Below are 19,028 nucleotides of genomic sequence, written 5' to 3'. Positions count from 1 at the left end.
CCTCAGTTGGAGTCAGTGTCAGAAACTATACAGACTCTTATACGTAGGGATGTGGCTTCCTTTTCACAATTCAGAATCATTTTTTTTTTTAAAACCAAGCTCTAGAAACATTGAACATCAATCAGAATATAGTGATGAAACCAGCAGATAAGGGTCTCAGATTGTTGTAATGGATAAAGTGAATATCTTCTTGAAGCCAATAGACAATAGGATCATGTTAAACACTATGTTCCATTGTCCCACTCAACACAACCAGAAAACACAAAGATGAATCCAGGAGATAAACTGTATGAGGATAAAATAAGTTTTAATTAATGTGACATAAATGGTCATATTTATGGAAAGAACATTTTAATTGCATTAGCTTATCTTTATTGGCCATTTTCTCAAAATGACATGTTCCCCGTGCTCCAATTCATTTCTCTCAGTCTTCAGAGGATGTACATTCACATTATTCCACACACAGGTTCTTAGGTCTTATAGTCAGACTTTTACAGAGGCTTTTCTTGATATATTGTGTCGTTTTGATGTTAAGTGTCATTTTATCTGTAAATATATGCAAAATATCCATCCATCATACATGTCAATAGTGTTTTTTAAATAATTCCATGCAATGAAAATCTTTTGATAAACTGTTGTGTAAAAGTCTGACCATTGAGTGTCTTATCACAATAAAACAAAAACAAAAAACATTCTGCCTTGAAGCAATGTGTTGAAAAACTAATTCTCGTAATATGCAAATTAGCCCATATTTAAGGAGGTTTTGCCTCATTTGCATATTTACATGTTATAATAAATTAAACTTGTAATACAAAAATATATTGTATTTATGTATACTTTCAACTGGTAAAGTTTCAGTCTGATGAGAGTAAAGGAAAGAAATCCCTATTAGCCTGTGGTGCCTGGGTTTAAGAGCAACTGGGCTGGCAGGTAGGATTTAGTTTCTCCCTGTTTCTGGCCCACACTCCAGTACAGTAGGTGGTGGTAATGCACAATAACGTTGGATGAACACCGCTGTTAAACTGAAGAAGAAGAAGTTGTAGTAGAAGAAGAAGAAGAAGAAGAACACAGTTGAGTCATAAAACCATAAACCAAAGACTGCTTTCAGGTACGGACACAAACATTTAATATTTTGTAATTTGGGCGAAGTATATGTTTAAAATAGGGCTGGAAGAAAATCCTGCTCTCTCTCCTATGTTTCCCAGGTGTTTGAATATTTTCTTGTTATAAATATTCATTTCTAAAAATCACCCAACCTTGAAGAAAAATCTATTTAATATCAATATTCAGGTGGTTTCTGCCTACTAGTTGAAGGTCCTTGTCATCATCTAACTCTACATAGATATAATATGATGTCTTTATGAGTTGTAAGTCCCCCTACCATCTCTACATAGATATAATATGTCTTTATGAGTTGTAAGTCCTCCTACCATCTCTACATAGATATAATATGTCTTTATGAGTTGTAAGTCCTCCTACCATCTCTATATAGATATAATATGATGTCTTTATGAGTTGTAAGTCCCCTTACCATCTCTACATAGATATAATATGATGTCTTTATGAGTTGTAACTCTCCTACCATCTCTACATAGATATAATATGATGTCTTTATGAGTTGTGAGTCCTCCTACCATCTCTACATAGATATAATATGATGTCTTTATGAGTTGTAAGTCCCCCTACCATCTCTACATAGATATAATATGATGTCTTTATGAGTTGTGAGTCCCCCTACCATCTCTACATAGATATAATATGATGTCTTTATGAGTTGTGAGTCCCCTACCATCTCTACATAGATATAATATGATGTCTTTATGAGTTGTGAGTCTCCTACCATCTCTACATATATATAATATGATGTCTTTATGAGTTGTAAGTCTCCTACCATCTCTACATAGATATAATATGATGTCTTTATGAGTTGTAAGTCTCCTACCATCTCTACATAGATATAATATGATGTCTTTATGAGTTGTGAGTCTCCTACCATCTCTACATAGATATAATATGATGTCTTTATGAGTTGTTAGTCCCCCTACCATCTCTACATAGATATAATATGATGTCTTTATGAGTTGTAAGTCTCCTACCATCTCTACATAGATATAATATGTCTTTATGAGTTGTTAGTCCCCCTACCATCTCTACATAGATATAATATGATGTCTTTATGAGTTGTGAGTCTCCTACCATCTCTACATAGATATAATATGATGTCTTTATGAGTTGTGAGTCCTCCTACCATCTCTACATAGATATAATATGATGTCTTTATGAGTTGTGAGTCTCCTACCATCTCTACATAGATATAATATGATGTCTTTATGAGTTGTGAGTCTCCTACCATCTCTACATAGATATAATATGATGCCTTTATGAGTTGTGAGTCTCCTACCATCTCTACATAGATATAATATGATGTCTTTATGAGTTGTAAGTCCTCCTACCATCTCTACATAGATATAATATGATGTCTTTATGAGTTGTGAGTCTCCTACCATCTCTACATAGATATAATATGATGTCTTTATGAGTTGTGAGTCCCCTTACCATCTCTACATAGATATAATATGATGTCTTTATGAGTTGTGAGTCCTCCTACCATCTCTACATAGATATAATATGATGTCTTTATGAGTTGTGAGTCCTCCTACCATCTCTACATAGATATAATATGATGTCTTTATGAGTTGTGAGTCTCCTACCATCTCTACATAGATATAATATGATGTCTTTATGAGTTGTGAGTCTCCTACCATCTCTACATAGATATAATATGATGTCTTTATGAGTTGTGAGTCCTCCTACCATCTCTACATAGATATAATATGATGTCTTTATGAGTTGTGAGTCCCCCTACCATCTCTACATAGATATAATATGATGTCTTTATGAGTTGTAAGTCTCCTACCATCTCTACATAGATATAATATGATGTCTTTATGAGTTGTAAGTCCTCCTATCATCTCTACATAGATATAATATGATGTCTTTATGAGTTGTGAGTCTCCTACCATCTCTACATAGATATAATATGATGTCTTTATGAGTTGTAAGTCCCCCTACCATCTCTACATAGATATAATATGATGTCTTTATGAGTTGTGAGTCTCCTACCATCTCTACATAGATATAATATGATGTCTTTATGAGTTGTGCGTCCTCCTACCATCTCTACATAGATATAATATGATGTCTTTATGAGTTGTGAGTCTCCTACCATCTCTACATAGATATAATATGATGTCTTTATGAGTTGTGAGTCTCCTACCATCTCTACATAGATATAATATGATGTCTTTATGAGTTGTGAGTCCCCCTACCATCTCTACATAGATATAATATGTCTTTATGAGTTGTGAGTCTCCTACCATCTCTACATAGATATAATATGTCTTTATGAGTTGTAAGTCTCCCACCATCTCTACATAGATATAATATGTCTTTATGAGTTGTGAGTCTCCTACCATCTCTACATAGATATAATATGATGTCTTTATGAGTTGTGAGTCCTCCTACCATCTCTACATAGATATAATATGATGTCTTTATGAGTTGTGAGTCCTCCTACCATCTCTACATAGATATAATATGATGTCTTTCTGAGTTGTGAGTCTCCTACCATCTCTACATAGATATAATATGATGTCTTTATGAGTTGTAAGTCCTCCCACCATCTCTACATAGATATAATATGATGTCTTTATGAGTTGTGAGTCCTCCTACCATCTCTACATAGATATAATATGATGTCTTTATGAGTTGTAAGTCTCCTACCATCTCTACATAGATATAATATGATGTCTTTATGAGTTGTGAGTCCTCCTACCATCTCTACATAGATATAATATGATGTCTTTATGAGTTGTAAGTCCTCCTACCATCTCTACATAGATATAATATGATGTATTTATGTGTTGTGAGTCTCCTACCATCTCTACATAGATATAATATGATGTCTTTATGAGTTGTAAGTCTCCTACCATCTCTACATAGATATAATATGATGTATTTATGAGTTGTACGTCCTCCTACCATCTCTACATAGATATAATATGATGTCTTTATGAGTTGTGAGTCCCCCTACCATCTCTACATAGATATAATATGATGTCTTTATGAGTTGTAAGTCCCCTACCATCTCTACATAGATATAATATGATGTCTTTATGAGTTGTAAGTCCTCCTACCATCTCTACATAGATATAATATGATGTCTTTATGAGTTGTGAGTCTCCTACCATCTCTACATAGATATAATATGATGTCTTTATGAGTTGAGTCCCCCTACCATCTCTACATAGATATAATATGATGTCTTTATGAGTTGTAAGTCTCCCTACCATCTCTACATAGATATAATATGATGTCTTAATGAGTTGTGAGTCCCCCTACCATCTCTACATAGATATAATATGATGTCTTTATGAGTTGTGAGTCTCCTACCATCTCTACATAGATATAATATGATGTCTTTATGAGTTGTGAGTCCTCCTACCATCTCTACATAGATATAATATGATGTCTTTATGAGTTGTGAGTCTCCTACCATCTCTACATAGATATAATATGATGTCTTTATGAGTTGTGAGTCCCCCTGCCATCTCTACATAGATATAATATGATGTCTTTATGAGTTGTGAGTCTCCTACCATCTCTACATAGATATAATATGATGTCTTTATGAGTTGTAAGTCCTCCTACCATCTCTACATAGATATAATATGATGTCTTTATGAGTTGTGAGTCTCCTACCATCTCTACATAGATATAATATGATGTCTTTATGAGTTGTGAGTCCTCCTACCATCTCTACATAGATATAATATGATGTCTTTATGAGTTGTAAGTCCTCCTACCATCTCTACATAGATATAATATGATGTCTTTATGAGTTGTGAGTCCCCCTACCATCTCTACATAGATATAATATGATGTCTTTATGAGTTGTGAGTCTCCTACCATCTCTACATAGATATAATATGATGTCTTTATGAGTTGTAAGTCCTCCTACCATCTCTACATAGGTATAATATGATGTCTTTATGAGTTGTGAGTCTCCTACCATCTCTACATAGATATAATATGATGTCTTTATGAGTTGTGAGTCCTCCTACCATCTCTACATAGATATAATATGATGTCTTTATGAGTTGTAAGTCTCCTACCATCTCTACATAGATATAATATGATGTCTTTATGAGTTGTGGGTCTCCTACCATCTCTACATAGATATAATATGATGTCTTTATGAGTGGTAAGTCCTCCTACCATCTCTACATAGATATAATATGATGTCTTTATGAGTTGTAAGTCCCCTACCATCTCTGCATGTGGCCAATACTAAAATGTCAAAAATTATATTTGATTCCTGGAACATGTAATATCCAATGCTTATTTGTATGACTGATTCAAAACTGTCTGTGACGAGCTGCAAAAAATACACAGCCTCATATTATTCATTTCCAAAGACAGAAGTAGGGATATAAGACTTCAAATATGTGATTACTGTAGACTGGCAACACTGGCAAGAAGTGGAATATTACAATAAGTGTGGGGAATAACAGTAGTGTTCTTGCTGACAAGTAATTACCCTGATCAGACTTACTGTATATTATAGACCATTGTTAAGGAGATCAGACTTACTGTATATTATAGACCATTGTTAAGAAGGAGATCAGACTTACTGTATATTATAGACCATGGTTAAGGAGATCAGACTTACTGTATATTATAGACCATGGTTAAGAAGGAGATTAGACTTACTGTATATTATAGACCATTGTTAAGGAGATCAGACTTACTGTATATTATAGACCATTGTTAAGGAGATCAGACTTACTGTATATTATAGACCATTGTTAAGAAGGAGAATTGTTCCACTGATCAGACTTATCGTATATTTTAACCCATTGTGTTTAGAATGAGACTAAATAAAGTAAATATCTAATAAAATCTCCTGAAGACTAGATTACATAAATCTGCCCAACAATCTTGGTGGGCCCCAAAACAACAAGTGGGATGCATGGCAGCAAAGCCACTACACAACACAACACTCAACAATACATTCATTGCACTATAACGGTGACAAACGGTGCCCACAAACAGCCTACATTAAACTGTCCCAACACCTTACCACTGCTACACCTGGCTATCAGCAGAGCCTTGTCTGGCAGCCAAACAGGTCATTCAGCCTCATTTACTGACTTTAAAAAAAACATAGCTGATATGGCTGACTGGATTTAACAAATTTGTTTCTAATGACAATTGAGATGTACAAACTATGGCATAAGGAGACGACAAGCAGATAAGAGGCAATCTGTCATTTCAAATGTTTTATTTATTTAACTAGGCAAGTCAGTTGAGAAAAAAATCTTATTTTCAATGACGGCCTAGGAACGCCCCTGTCTTATCATTGATTTAGTCTAAATATAAACCCTGTTGTTTAACACATCTATTAGATCCTTCAACAAGTTGGTTCTGTCTTATCATTGATTTAGTCTAAATATAAACCCTGTTGTTTAACACATCTATTAGATCCTTCAACAAGTTGGTTCTGTCTTATCATTGATTTAGTCTAAATATAAACCCTGTTGTTTAACACATCTATTAGAACCTTCTGTCAGGTTTTGGCCAGGACTGTTCAGGTTTTGGTCACTAGATGTCCGCATTGCACCTTTTTTGTACCTTTTGTTTTTTTCCTTGCTCTAATTATTGTTTGCACCTGTGTGTCGTTCCCTTGTTAGTATTTAAACCCTGTGTGTTCCTCAGTTCTTTGCTCAGTGTTTGTATGTTAGCACCCAGCCCCAGCATTGTTGAACACATATTTCTCTTATTGGATTTTCCAGAGGTTCTCTGGTTTAGTGCTTGTGTATTTTTGAGTAGTCTTTTGAGGTTTGTTTTTCCCTGCTGTTTTTATCACTTTGTGGAGTTTCTTTGTATTTTGGAGGATTTCCATTTTGTGCCTCTTGGCTTTATTTTTGGACGTGGTGGATTTATATTCTTTGCCTGAAGATCTTGTCCTTTTATTAAACCACCATCTCTAATACTGCTGAGTCTGCCTCATCTTCTGGGTTCTGCCGACTATTAGTGACTGTTTCTCTCACCGGGTCCTGACACCTTCAACAAGTTGGTTCTGTCTTATCATTGATTTAGTCTAAATATAAACCCTGTTGTTTAACACATCTATTAGATCCTTCAACAAGTTGGTTCTGTCTTATCATTGATTTAGTCTAAATATAAACCCTGTTGTTTAACACATCTATTAGAACCTTCAACAAGTTGGTTCTGTCTTATCATTGATTTAGTCTAATTATAAACCCTGTTGTTTAACACATCTATTAGATCCTTCAATAAGTTGGTTCTGTCTTATCATTGATTTAGTCTAAATATAAACCCTGTTTAACACATCTATTAGATCCTTCAACAAGTTGGTTCTGTCTTATCAGCTTAATATTCAATAATAAAACATTACTTGGACCGACTTTATTTTAAACACGGTTCCATGTAATGGAGACAGATTATCGTTATAGATGACATTACCTCCCATTCAGCTGTTTATACCTCTGCTCCAAATGTCCCATTTTGTCCCTTACAGCCTGTTTGAGTTCAGTGAGTACTACTTCCTGTCACTAGCAGCTTATCTATTTAGTCAGTCTGAAAGTTTAAACCTTCTATTCATTATTTAACCTTGTATTGAAACCACAGCTTCTTCAATTCACTAAAATATGGCATTATCAGAGCGCTATTCAAAAACCCACTAACAACATATTACCATTCTATCACGTTTCAGGTAAGACCCAGACTGTGTTGAAGTAACAATGTGTATTACAGCAACAGGGGCAGGCAAATGACAGGCCAAGGCAGGGAGGGGTCGATAATCTAAATTATTAATATAAAGTAGTGGGGCAAATGTACAGGATGGCAGGCAGACTCAGGGTCAGGTCAGGCAGAGGTCAGTAATCCAGAGTAGAAGGCAAAAGTACAGGATGGCAGGCAGACTTCGGGTCAGGCAGAGTGGTCAGGCAGGCGGGCTCAGAGTCAGGACAGGCAAGGGTCAAAACCAGGAGGGTGAGAAAGAGAGAGACTGGGGAAAAGCAGGAGTTGAGACAAAAACGCTGGTTGACTTGACATACAAGACGAACTGGCAACAGACAAACAGAGAACACAGGGATAAGTACCCAGGGGATAATGGGAAGATGGGCAACACCTGGAGGGGGGTGGAGACAAGCACTAGGACAGGTTAAACAGATCAGGACGTGACAGTCCTGGCGTCCTACTTGGGCGCATACCTGGTTGAGCTGGGTGCCGGCGTTGGAACTTAGAGATGAGGCATGGGTCCAGGATGTCCCTAGCGGAGACCCAGCACCTCTCCTCTGGGCCAAAACCCTCCCAGTGTAATAGAAGATGTATGTATTCACATTATTTGTTGGATATGTCACAATTATTTACCTAAACAGTGAGATATTTCTGTCCTGCTAATGCTGAGTTTTATGGTGTCCACTCTAGCTTCCTGGTGATAAACCCTACAGCTGGCATTCCAGTGACAGGATGTGGGGTGGTTGTAACTGTGCTAGAGAGGAGTAACAGGATGTGGGGTGGTTGTAACTGTGCTAGAGAGGAGTAACAGGATGTGGGGTGGTTGTAACTGTGCTAGAGAGGAGTAACAGGATGTGGGGTGGTTGTAACTGTGCTAGAGAGGAGTAACAGGATGTGGGGTGGTTGTAACTGTGCTAGAGAGGAGTAACAGGATGTGGGGTGGTTGTAACTGTGCTAGAGAGGAGTAACAGGATGTGGGGTGGTTGTAACTGTGCTAGAGAGGAGTAACAGGATGTGGGGTGGTTGTAAATGTGCTAGAGAGGAGTAACAGGATGTGGGGTGGTTGTAACTGTGCTAGAGAGGAGTAACAGGATGTGGGGTGGTTGTAACTGTGTCAGAGAGGAGTAACAGGATGTGGGGTGGTTGTAACTGGGATAGAGAGGAGTAACAGAATGTGGGGTGGTTGTAACTGTGCTAGAGAGGAGTAACAGGATGTGGGGTGGCTGTAACTGTGTCAGAGAGGAGTAACAGGATGTGGGGTGGTTGTAACTGTGCTAGAGTGGAGTAACAGGATGTGGGGTGGTTGTAACTGTGCTAGAGAGGAGTAACAGGATGTGGGGTGGTTGTAACTGTGCTAGAGAGGAGTAACAGGATGTGGGGTGGTTGTAACTGTGCTAGAGAGGAGTAACAGGATGTGGGGTGGTTGTAACTGTGCTAGAGAGGAGTAACAGGATGTGGGGTGGTTGTAACTGTGCTAGAGAGGAGTAACAGGATGTGGGGTGGTTGTAACTGTGCTAGAGAGGAGTAACAGGATGTGGGGTGGTTGTAACTGTGCTAGAGAGGAGTAACAGGATGTGGGGTGGTTGTAACTGTGCTAGAGAGGAGTAACAGGATGTGGGGTGGTTGTAACTGTGCTAGAGAGGAGTAACAGGATGTGGGGTGGTTGTAACTGTGCTAGAGAGGAGTAACAGGATGTGGGGTGGTTGTAAATGTGCTAGAGAGGAGTAACAGGATGTGGGGTGGTTGTAACTGTGCTAGAGAGGAGTAACAGGATGTGGGGTGGTTGTAACTGTGCTAGAGAGGAGTAACAGGATGTGGGGTGGTTGTAACTGTGCTAGAGAGGAGTAACAGGATGTGGGGTGGTTGTAAATGTGCTAGAGAGGAGTAACAGGATGTGGGGTGGTTGTAACTGTGCTAGAGAGGAGTAACAGGATGTGGGGTGGTTGTAACTGTGTCAGAGAGGAGTAACAGGATGTGGGGTGGTTGTAACTGGGATAGAGAGGAGTAACAGAATGTGGGGTGGTTGTAACTGTGCTAGAGAGGAGTAACAGGATGTGGGGTGGCTGTAACTGTGTCAGAGAGGAGTAACAGGATGTGGGGTGGTTGTAACTGTGCTAGAGAGGAGTAACAGGATGTGGGGTGGTTGTAACTGTGCTAGAGAGGAGTAACAGGATGTGGGGTGGTTGTAACTGTGCTAGAGAGGAGTAACAGGATGTGGGGTGGTTGTAACTGTGCTAGAGAGGAGTAACAGGATGTGGGGTGGTTGTAACTGTGCTAGAGAGGAGTAACAGGATGTGGGGTGGTTGTAACTGTGCTAGAGAGGAGTAACAGGATGTGGGGTGTCTGTAACTGTGTCAGAGAGGAGTAACAGGATGTGGGGTGGTTGTAACTGTGCTAGAGAGGAGTAACAGGATGTGGGGTGGTTGTAACTGGGATAGAGAGGAGTGACAGGATGTGGGGTGGTTGTAACTGTGCTAGAGAGGAGTAACAGGATGTGGGGTGGTTGTAACTGTGCTAGAGAGGAGTAGAACAAAGGCCTCAATGGTTCTTAGACATCCTGGCCTGGGAAATTAGGCCAGGGTCGGGGGTTAAGATAACGCCATAGGCAGATAAAGACAGGATGAGCCCAAAGTGGCTCATGGTGCCCCCCAATCTATATGGGAGGGGTGGAACCAAGCATTCTGGGTATTAGCTATATGAACTGTGCGTTGTCTGTATGATTCTGACTCTCAGACTAACAGTCAGAACAAGACTGGTGGGCTGACGGTCTCATTATTGCAATAATTAATCAATATTAAATAAAGATGATTGATTGAAGAAATGACCAAGTCTCTCTCAGTACTGAATTTCCACAACAGTTGTTAGTGTTGTCATTGTCACGCCCTGACCGTAGAGAGCTTTTTATGTCTCTATTTTGGTTTGGTCATGGGTGTGATTTGGGTGGGCATTCTACGTTCATTTTCTATGTTTTGTATGTCTTTGTGTTTGGCCTGGTGTGCTTCTCAATCAGAGGCAGCTGTCTATCGTTGTCTCTGATTGGGAACCATACTTAGGTAGCTTTTCCCCACATGGTTTTTGTGGGTAGTTCATTTCTGTTTAGTGTTTTCACCTTACAGGACTGTTTCGGTTATTCTCTTGTTTATTTTTGCTATAGTGTTCAGTTTCAATAAATCAAGCATGAAGACTTACCACGCTGTGCTTTGGTCCGATGAGTCCTCTTCTTCAGATGACGAATACCGTTACAGTTATTAAATGGTGCTTTGTATCAGTCATTCTTCTACTGTATAGCCTGGTAGTTGTTATTAAATGGTGCTTTGTATCAGTCATTCTACTACTGTATAGCCTGGTAGTTGTTATTAAATGGTGCTTTGTATCAGTCATTCTACTACTGTATAGCCTGGTTGTTGATATTAAATGGTGCTTTGTATCAGTCATTCTACTACTGTATAGCCTGGTTGTTGATATTAAATGGTGCTTTGTATCAGTCATTCCACTACTGTATAGCCTGGTTGTTGATATTAAATGGTGCTTTGTATCAGTCATTCTACTACTGTATAGCCTGGTTGTTGATATTAAATGGTGTTTTGTATCAGTCATTCTACTACTGTATAGCCTGGTTGTTGATATTAAATGGTGCCTTGTATCAGTCATTCTACTACTGTATAGCCTGGTTGTTGATATTAAATGGTGTTTTGTATCAGTCATTCTACTACTGTATAGCCTGGTTGTTGATATTAAATGGTGCTTTGTATCAGTCATTCTACTACTGTATAAATGGTGCTTTGTATCAGTCATTCTACTACTGTATAGCCTGGTTGTTAGTGTTGTTATTAAATGGTGCTTTGTATCAGTCATTCTACTACTGTATAGCCTGGTTGTTGATATTAAATGGTGCTTTGTATCAGTCATTCTACTACTGTATAGCCTGGTTGTTGATATTAAATGGTGCTTTGTATCAGTCATTCTACTACTGTATAGCCTGGTTGTTGATATTAAATGGTGCTTTGTATCAGTCATTCTACTACTGTATAGCCTGGTTGTTGATATTAAATGGTGCTTTGTATCAGTCATTCTTCTACTGTATAGCCTGGTTGTTGATATTAAATGGTGCTTTGTATCAGTCATTCTACTACTGTATAGCCTGGTTGTTGATATTAAATGGTGCTTTGTATCAGTCATTCTACTACTGTATAGCCTGGTTGTTGATATTAAATGGTGCTTTGTATCAGTCATTCTACTACTGTATAGCCTGGTTGTTGATATTAAATGGTGCTTTGTATCAGTCATTCTACTACTGTATAGCCTGGTTGTTGATATTAAATGGTGCTTTGTATCAGTCATTCTACTACTGTATAGCCTGGTTGTTGATATTAAATGGTGCTTTGTATCAGTCATTCTACTACTGTATAGCCTGGTTGTTGATATTAAATGGTGCTTTGTATCAGTCATTCTACTACTGTATAGCCTGGTTGTAGTTATTAAATGGTGCTTTGTATCAGTCATTCTACTACTGTATAGCCTGGTTGTTGATATTAAATGATGCTTTGTATCAGTCATTCTACTACTGTATAGCCTGGTTGTAGTTATTAAATGGTGCTTTGTATCAGTCATTCTACTACTGTATAGCCTGGTTGTTGATATTAAATGGTGCTTTGTATCAGTCATTCTACTACTGTATAGCCTGGTTGCTGTTATTAAATGGTGCTTTGTATCAGTCATTCTACTACTGTATAGCCTGGTTGTTGATATTAAATGGTGCTTTGTATCAGTCATTCTACTACTGTATAGCCTGGTTGCTGTTATTAAATGGTGCTTTGTATCAGTCATTCTTCTACTGTATAGCCTGGTCGTTGATATTAAATGGTGCTTTGTATCAGTCATTCTTCTACTTTTTAGCCTGGTTGTTGATATTAAATGGTGCTTTGTATCAGTCATTCTACTACTGTATAGCCTGGTTGTTGATATTAAATGGTGCTTTGTATCAGTCATTGTACTACTGTATAGCCTGGTTGTTGTAATTAAATGGTGCTTTGTATCAGTCATTCTACTACTGTATAATCTGGTTGTCAGTGTTATTAAATTAATTTAACAACGCTAGTGACTTGGGTCTTGTACGTGTGCTCTTTCTGTTCAAAGGCAATTTGCATCTTTTTTGTCTAAATTCTTATCAATAAAAACTTTGAAAGAATATTTCATTAATCCACTCCAAACTGGCCTGATTGTCACAGCTGTAATACTGATCTTAACCACAGAGTGGGGCTGTAATACTGATCTTAACCACAGAGTGGGGCTGTAATACTGATCTTAACCACAGAGTGGGGCTGTAATACTGATCTTAACCACAGAGTGGGGCTGTAATACTGATCTTAACCACAGAGTGGGGCTGTAATACAGAGGAACTGTTGGGAGACAGTTGTTGTATCCCAAACTGTGTTCCTGTGTGACATTCCTACACATTTGTGTGTATGTGTTACACTCTAGACCTGACATTGTTTACAATGCTGACATATGTGTCTATAAAGAGGTACAGAACACATATATATCTGAACCAACCACACATGGGTCTATAATGAGATACAGAACACATATCTATCTGAACCAACCACACATGGGTCTATAATGAGATACAGAACACATATCTATCTGAACCAACCACACATGGGTCTATAATGAGGTACAGAACACATATCTATCTGAACCAACCACACATGGGTCTATAATGAGATGCAGAATACATATCTATCTGAACCAACCACACATGGGTCTATAATGAGATACAGAATACATATCTATCTGAACCAACCACACATGGGTCTATAATGAGATGCAGAATGCATATCTATCTGAACCAACCACACATGGGTCTATAATGAGGTACAGAATACATATCTATCTGAACCAACCACACATGGGTCTATAATGAGGTACAGAATACATATATATCTGAACCAACCACACATGGGTCTATAATGAGATACAGAACACATATCTATCTGAACCAACCACACATGGGTCTATAATGAGGAACAGAATACATATATATCTGAACCAACCACACATGGGTCTATAATGAGATACAGAACACATATCTATCTGAACCAACCACACATGGGTCTATAATGAGGTACAGAATACATATATATCTGAACCAACCACACATGGGTCTATAATGAGATACAGAACACATATCTATCTGAACCAACCACACATGTGTCTATAATGAGGTACAGAATACATATCTATCTGAACCAACCACACATGGGTCTATAATGAGATATAGAATACATATCTATCTGAACCAACCATAGAACCACTGAAAGCTCCTGTTAGGGTTAGGGTTGGGGTTGGGTTAGAGTTAGGGTTAGGGTTAGGGTTAGGGTTAAGGATAGAGTTAGGGTAGGGTTAGGGTTAGTGTTGGATTAGGGTTGGGTTGGTGTTAGGGTTAGGGTTAGTGTTGGGTTAGAGTTGGGGTTGGGTTAGGGTTAGAGTTGGGGTTGGGTTAGAGTTGGGGTTGGGTTAGAGTTAGGGTTGGGTTAGAGTTGGGTTAGAGTTGGGGTTGGGTTAGGGTTAGAGTTGGGGTTGGGTTAGAGTTGGGGTTGGGTTAGAGTTGGGGTTGGGTTAGGGTTAGAGTTGGGGTTGGGTTAGAGTTGGGGTTGGGTTAGGGTTGGGGTTGGAGTTGGGTTAGGGTTGGGTTAGAGTTGGGGTTGGGTTAGGGTTGGGTTAGGGTTAGGGTTGGTGTTAGGGTTAGGGTTAGGGTTAGGGTTAAGGATAGAGTTGGGTTAGGGTTAGGGTTAGTGTTGGATTAGAGTTGGGTTGGTGTTAGGGTTAGGGTTAGTGTTGGATTAGAGTTGGGGTTGGGTTAGGGTTGGGGTTGGGTTAGGGTTGGGTTAGAGTTGGGGTTGGGTTAGGGTTGGGTTAGGGTTAGGGTTGGGTTAGAGTTGGGGTTGGGTTGGGGTTGGGTTAGGGTTGGGTTAGAGTTGGGGTTGGGTTAGGGTTGGGTTAGGGTTAGGGTTGGGTTAGGGTTGGTTGGGTTAGGGTTGGGTTATGGTTGGTTGGGTTGGTGTTCAGGTTAGGTTTTGGTTAGGGTTAGAGTTGGGTTAGGGTTGGGTTAGGGTTAGGGTTAGGGTTGGGTTAGGGTTAGGGTTGGTGTTAGGGTTAGGGTTAGGGTTAAGGATAGAGTTGGGTTAGGGTTAGGGTTAGTGTTGGATTAGAGTTGGGTTGGTGTTAGGGTTAGGGTTAGGGTTGGGTTAGAGTTGGGGTTGAGTTATGGTTGGGTTAGGGTTGGTTTGGTGTTAAGGTTAGGGTTGGGTTAGGGTTAGAGTTGGGGTTGGGTTATGGTTGGGTTAGGTTTAGGGTTGGGTTAGGGTTAAGGATAGAGTTGGGTTAGGGTTAGGTTAGTGATGGGTTGGGTTAGGATTGGGTTAGGATTGGGTTAGAGTTGGTTTAGGGTTAGGTTAGTGTTGGGTTGGGATAGGGTTAAGGATAGAGTTGGGTTAGGGTTGGGTTGGGTTAGGGTTAAGGATAGAGTTGGGTTAGGGTTAGGTTAGTGTTGGGTTGGGATAGGGTTAAGGATAGAGTTGGGTTAGGGTTGGGTTGGGTTAGGGTTAAGGATAGAGTTGGGTTAGGGTTAGGTTAGTGTTGGGTTGGGTTGGGTTGAAGCTAGCATGTGGATGGACTTGAGAATAAGGTTTGAGGATATATAGTTAATTCTCTGACTGTATTGACCCACTTGAACCCCATTTCTAGTCCTGTAAACAGAAACAGAACAACATACATGGAAATGAGTTTAACACGTTTTAATATATTTTTAGTTTTAATCGTGTTAATTTGTATCTCTCTCTGTATGGCAGATTCTCAGTAGGTTTCCATGGTTCATTAACCTAACAGCCTGACAGGCCTACACAGAGAGAGAGAGAAAGAGAGAGAGAGAGAGAGATGGATTCTTTAACCAGTTTGGCTCATTGGACAGGTCAGAGTCTATGTTTGTGAGAGATAGGGGAGTGTGGAGACGGAGAGAGGAGCGAAGAGAGAGAGGGAGATACTACAGACATTATCACAACCTACCACTAGAGGAAGACAAATAAACAGTTTTGTTAGTTTGTCATTCTTACATTCATGGTCCCAAAACAATCCCATCATTGTGGCAGAGAGAGAGAGAGAGAGAAGACTGGATAACACTCAGTCATCCTTTTTATGTCTCTATTAGGTTAGGTCAGGGTGTGATGTAGGCATTCTATGTTTTGTTTTCTGTGTTTCCTTATTTCTATGTTTTGGCCGGGTATGGTTCTCAATCAGGGACAGCTGTCTATCTTTGTCTCTGATTGGGAACCATACTTAGCTAGCCCTTTCCCTCCTTTCAGTGTGGGAAGTTAACTTTGTTAGTGGCTCTTTGCCCTGTAAGCTTCACGGTTGTTTTTCATTTGTTGTTTTGTTGGCGACATTTGTACGACAAATGTACGCTCACCACGCTGCACCTTAGACTTCTTCCAGCATCGGTCGTGACAAGTATGTAAGGAATAGGGTGTTATAGAGCTCTGGTCAAAAGTAGTGTACTATGTAGGGAATAGGGTGTTATAGAGCTCTGGTCTAAAGTAGTGTACTATGTAGGGAATAGGGTGTTATAGAGCTCTGGTCAAAAGTAGTGTACTACAGTATGTAGGGAATAGGGTGTTATAGAGCTCTGGTCAAAAGTAGTGTACTACAGTATGTAAGGAATAGGGTGTTATAGAGCTCTGGTCTAAAGTAGTGTACTACAGTATGTAGGGAATAGGGTGTTATAGAGCTCTGGTCTAAAGTAGTGTACTACAGTATGTAAGGAATAGGGTGTTATAGAGCTCTGGTCAAAAGTAGTGTACTACAGTATGTAGGGAATAGGGTGTTATAGAGCTCTGGTCAAAAGTAGTGTACTACAGTATGTAGGGAATAGGGTGTTATAGAGCTCTGGTCAAAAGTAGTGTACTACAGTATGTAGGGAATAGGGTGTTATAGAGCTCTGGTCAAAAGTAGTGTACTACAGTATGTAGGGAATAGGGTGTTATAGAGCTCTGGTCAAAAGTAGTGTACTACAGTATGTAGGGAATAGGGTGTTATAGAGCTCTGGTCAAAAGTAGTGTACTACAGTATGTAGGGAATAGGGTGTTATAGAGCTCTGGTCAAAAGTAGTGTACTACAGTATGTAGGGAATAGGGTGTTATAGAGCTCTGGTCAAAAGTAGTGTACTACAGTATGTAGGGAATAGGGTGTTATAGAGCTCTGGTCAAAAGTAGTGCTCTATGTAGGGAATAGGGTGCCATAGAGCTCCTTTCAAATTAGTGCACTATGTAGGGAATAGGGTGTTATAGAGCTCTGTTCAAAGTAGTGCACTATATAGGGAATAGGGTGCCACTTGGGACAGAGCCTCAGACTTGAATCACTGGTCCTGGAGACGGCTAGTTGTTCATACGGTGTTGTTTTTAATGATTAACCTTGAAATGTAGTGGACTGAATCAGGGTAACACAGTGTTTGTTTTTAATGATTAACCTTGAAATGCAGTGGCCTGAATCAGGGTCACAGTGTTTGTTGTTAGTAATGCAGTGGACTGAATCAGGGTCACAGTGTTTGTTGGTAGTAATGCAGTGGACTGAATCAGGGTCACAGTGTTTGTTGGTAGTAATGCAGTGGCCTGAATCAGGGTCACAGTGTTTGTTGGTAGTAATGCAGTGGACTGAATCAGGGTCACAGTGTTTGTTGGTAGAAATGCAGTGGACTGAATCAGGGACACACAGTGTTTGTTGGTAGTAATGCAGTGGCCTGAATCAGGGTCACAGTGTTTGTTGGTAGTAATGCAGTGGCCTGAATCAGGGTCACAGTGTTTGTTGGTAGAAATGCAGTGGACTGAATCAGGGACACACAGTGTTTGTTGGTAGTAATGCAGTGGCCTGAATCAGGGTCACAGTGTTTGTTGGTAGAAATGCAGTGGACTGAATCAGGGACACACAGTGTTTGTTGGTAGTAATGCAGTGGCCTGAATCAGGGACACACAGTGTTTGTTGGTAGTAATGCAGTGGCCTGAATCAGGGTCACAGTGTTTGTTGGTAGAAATGCAGTGGACTGAATCAGGGTCACAGTGTTTGTTGGTAGTAATGCAGTGGCCTGAATCAGGGTCACAGTGTTTGTTGGTAGTAATGCAGTGGCCTGAATCAGGGTCACAGTGTTTGTTGGTAGTAATGCATTGGCCTGAATCAGGGTCACAGTGTTTGTTGGTAGTAATGCAGTGGCCTGAATCAGGGTCACAGTGTTTGTTGGTAGAAATGCAGTGGACTGAATCAGGGTCACAGTGTTTGTTGGTAGTAATGCAGTGGCCTGAATCAGGGTCACAGTGTTTGTTGGTAGAAATGTAGTGGACTGAATCAGGGTCACAGTGTTTGTTGGTAGTAATGCAGTGGCCTGAATCAGGGTCACAGTGTTTGTTGGTAGAAATGCAGTGGACTGAATCAGGGTCACAGTGTTTGTTGGTAGAAATGCAGTGGACTGAATCAGGGTCACAGTGTTTGTTGGTAGAAATGCAGTGGACTGAATCAGGGTCACAGTGTTTGTTGGTAGTAATGCAGTGGACTGAATCAGGGTCACAGTGTTTGTTGGTAGTAATGAATTGGACTGAATCAGGGTCACAGTGTTTGTTGGTAGTAATGCAGTGGACTGAATCAGGGTCACAGTGTTTGTTGGTAGTAATGCAGTGGACTGAATCAGGGTCACAGTGTTTGTTGGTAGTAATGTAGTGGACTGAATCAGGGTCACAGTGTTTGTTGGAAGTCTTAAACACATCTACTTTGAGACAAAGGTATCCACCTCACACACATGGTTATGGGCTTAAAAACAAGAAGACACCTGTACCATGTCAGATATGGAGTTGAAATGTGTACTATATTGGTTTTTCATCCCAATATGACACTTTATATACATCACAGTTGACTGAACTATAACAACACCATTTGGCAGAGAAACACCGGATTTTCAGCCATTTTTTTATTTATTATGTTAATTAATTATGAAATTATTAAAATGATGAATAACATTAGGTATTAGGTACTAGGTAATCTGACTGCAGGAAAGGACTCCAGGTAATAATGATAAAATATGAATAACATTCCACCATGAGGTCACTAGGTAATCTGACTGCAGGAAAGGACTCCAGGTAATAATGATACAATATGAATAACATTCC

Source organism: Salvelinus fontinalis, unplaced genomic scaffold (genome assembly GCF_029448725.1).
Source record: "Salvelinus fontinalis isolate EN_2023a unplaced genomic scaffold, ASM2944872v1 scaffold_0190, whole genome shotgun sequence".
NCBI classification, from domain to species: domain Eukaryota; kingdom Metazoa; phylum Chordata; class Actinopteri; order Salmoniformes; family Salmonidae; genus Salvelinus; species Salvelinus fontinalis.
Note: the sequence above shows the minus strand (reverse complement) of the source record.